Source organism: Pipistrellus kuhlii, unplaced genomic scaffold, assembly GCF_014108245.1.
Source record: "Pipistrellus kuhlii isolate mPipKuh1 unplaced genomic scaffold, mPipKuh1.p scaffold_m20_p_42, whole genome shotgun sequence".
Lineage (NCBI taxonomy): Eukaryota > Metazoa > Chordata > Mammalia > Chiroptera > Vespertilionidae > Pipistrellus > Pipistrellus kuhlii.
The window spans coordinates 3,645,974-3,649,452 of record NW_023425543.1 but is presented as its reverse complement, the minus strand read 5'-3'; positions in this window follow the sequence as shown (position 1 = coordinate 3,649,452).

The following is a 3,479-nucleotide window of genomic DNA, read 5'->3' as shown; positions in this document are numbered from 1 at the left end:
ACTTAGGAGTCAGGGTCTGGGAGACCTGGGCCCCAGCCTGGCCCTTGGCTCACACTGGGCTCCTCGCCCCTCCAGTTAAGGGTCTGCCAGCTCCAGTCTGCACGTGGACAGCCACGGTAACCGTGTCCCCTCCTCTCCCAGGAGGTGTGGAGGCCATGGCTGCGTCTTTACCAATATCAGTTTTCCCTGTGTCCCAGGGGAGTCTGGGTGTTTGCGCCATAAGTAAGATAAATCTTTGCCCGGCTGGTATGGCTCAGTGGTTGAGCGTCACTACAAACCAGGAGGTCACAGTTCGATTCCAGTCCAGGGCACAGGCCCGGGATGCGGGCTGGATCTCCTGTGTGGGGCGTGCGGATCAATGATTCTCATCACTGATGTTTCTATCTCTCTCTCCCGCTGAAATCAATAAAAAGAAAATGTATAAAGATCACATTTTGCCCTAACCAGTTTGGCTCAGTGGATAGAGCATCGGCCTGTGGAATGAAGGGTCCCGGGTTCAATTCCGGTCAAGGGCATGTGCCTTGGTTGCGGGCACATCAGAAGGGGGTGTGCAGGAGGCAGCTGGTCGATGTTTCTCTCTCATCGATGTTTCTAACTCTCTATCCTTCTCCCTTCCTCTCTGCCCCCCCCCCAAAAAAAAATCCATAAAATATATTTAAAAAATCCATCTGTATCTCATCACACGATGAAGATTCCTTAGGGTAGGGGTGTCGAACTCAATCAGAGAAGGGGCCAAAATCTAAAATCCAGCCTAAATCGCGGGCCGAATGGTTTACTGAACAGTCATAAACTGTCATTGTGATGGAAACGCAGCGGAGTGCAGTGATGACAGCGCGGTGCGGGCCACATTGCAAGGCCTGGCGGGACGGATTTGGCCCGCGGGCCTTGTGTTTGACACATGTGCCTTAGGGGTAGGAAGAGCTGCTAATTTTTGATGTTATTTTAAAAATGAATTCCTTCCCTTTTAACACTAGGGGTCACTCTGGGACCACATATGTGCCAGGAGCACCCTGGGGCCACGCGTCTGTACAAAGCGCTGAGCCATGCGCCGTATTTGTAACTAATTACGAGTTGCTTTGATGGGGCCGCACCTATTAAAGCTTTCCCTCTTCCCTGCGCGTCTGTGGATGCTGTGAGGTGTAGATATTTCACCCCCGGCCCCGCTAACTGGGTTGTGCTAACTGCCTCTGCTTCCGTCTCTTAAAGAAATATCGTCCCGGATGGTGTGGCTCAGTGGATAGAACATCAGCTTGCGGACTGAAGGGTCCCAGGATTCGATTCCAGCCAAGGGCATATGCCTGGGCCACGGGCTCAATCCCCAGTAGGGGGCGTGCAGGAGGCAGCCAATCAATGATTCTCTCAGAGGGGAGGGGATGGAGCAGGGGATGCCCTCAGCGTGGCCTGGCCTTTAGCAATCTGGGAGCCCATGGGGGATGTCCGAGTGAAGGCGGGGAACAGGCCTAAGCCAAAGGAGGCTCCGGCCACCACCGCTGCACTTGCCAGTAGCCAGCCTGGCTTGTGGCTGAACGGCACACCCCTTGTGAGAGCACACTGACCACCAGGGGGCAGTTACTGCATTGAGCACCTGCCCCCTGGTGGGCAGTGCACGTCATAGTGACCGGTCGTTCTGCTGTTCAGTTGATTTGCATATTAGCCCTTTATTATATGGGATTGCTTTCAGAGAGGAAAGGAGAGGGAGAGAGGGAGGTAGAAGCATCAATGATGAGAGAGAACCACTGGTTGGCTGCCTCCTGCACAACCCCTACAGGAGATGGAATCTGTAACCCGGGCATGTGCCTTTGATTGGAATCGAACCTGGGACCCTTCAGTCTGCAGACCAAGGCTCTATCCACTGAGCCACACCAGCCAGGGCCGGGTGACCCCCTTTCGAAAGACCTTCACCCCGAGCAGGCCGGACCCGCCCTCCGTGGATGCCACCACACTCGCAGAAGGGCCCCCCGACCCCTCGGTGTGGTACCCGGGCCGGATGGGATTTGCGGGGCGTCGTTTGCGGCTGAGAGCATCGTTCTCCCTGAGAGACAGCAGGCACACTCTGTGGTCACTTATCACGGCCCCTGCCCCGCCCGCCAGCCATTGATTTCCCATCTGAGGTGCTGAATGGAGCCGATCAATTTCCCAGCCGGTGAGACGCAGACATCCCATAATCTCTGCCATCAGTGGTCGCCTCTGCCCGGGTCCCAGCGGCCTGTGACCTGAGGAATGGCGGGAGGTGGGGGGAGGTCTCCGGGGGAACATACCAGCTGGACTGGGCCGAGGGGGGGGGCTGTCCCTCCTGTCCATACCCTCCTAATGCCTTTACAAATGTGCACTCTTGCATTTAAAGGAAAAGCTCTAATTCCTCTCCCGTTTCCTCGCAGCCAGCAAAAACACCGTTTAGGGAGGAACTGTTTAGAAAGCAAGTTTTTACTTAATAAACGGCGCTCAATTTAATTGATTAGCCATGAACACTTCCCCACAGAGTGTGTGGGCAGCGCTTGTTGTTGGTAATGGGAGTTCGCGATGGTCAGACTGTTCAGGGGCTGCCCACGGATAGGACCCGAGCCAGGGGTGTGGGGGGGAGGGGGAGGGAAGGGATGAAGGTGCACTTTTTGGGGTGGGATTATGCCTGAGCGAGCCGAGGCCTCCAGCCTGTTGCAGTATCTTTGTCCATCAAAGCTGTGCACTAGGCACTTCTGACATTTCTGAAAACCTCGCATCTGTTTTTCATTTTATGTTAAAAAAAAAATAATGCCTGCGGTCACGAGCTCTCCTCCGGCTGGCTTTGTGGCTTTGCATAAACGGTCAGTGCATCGAAACCGGTGCTGTGAGCTGTGCAAGCCTCCTTACCACCCTGTTGCTGTCTGGTTCCTGTCTGGTCCCTAGAATGATGGCAGGAAATGGGGAGGAGGGCTTCCTGGAGGCGGCGTGAGCAGAATGGCTGCCTCTGAAGAGAGAGGAGAGCCACCGGGCACCCAGGGATGGCCAGGGACAGGCTGCTGTGACATGACTGTGTGAGGGAGGGAAGGCCCAGGGACAGGCCGCCTGTGCTCTGCAGCCCTGCTGCTGGGCCAGCTCCTGGCAGATCTGAGCCTACCGAAAGTACCAAATAGCGGCGCATCACCCATAGCAGTGCAGTGGCCAGGCTTCAGTGAGACCGAGGGAGGGTTTCTGGGAGGCGGATGCATTTAGAGAGGTTAAGGTACAGTATCTTTTATGTCCCCTGGACCTCAGAGTCCTCAGGGCTTGGTGATCTCTTGCGCCCTCTGGTGGTTCGTCTGCTCACTTTCCTTGGACTTCTAACATAGGGGTCCTGAGCTTTCATAGTGAGATGCAATCCTCAGGCCCCAGGTTTCTTGGTCTAAGAGACCAGGGGTGGGTGCAATCAATCAGTCAATCAACCATCCATCAATTAATATTGATTTCAGAGATGAAGACAGAGGGAGAGAGATAGAAACATCAATGATGAGAGAGTCATTGAT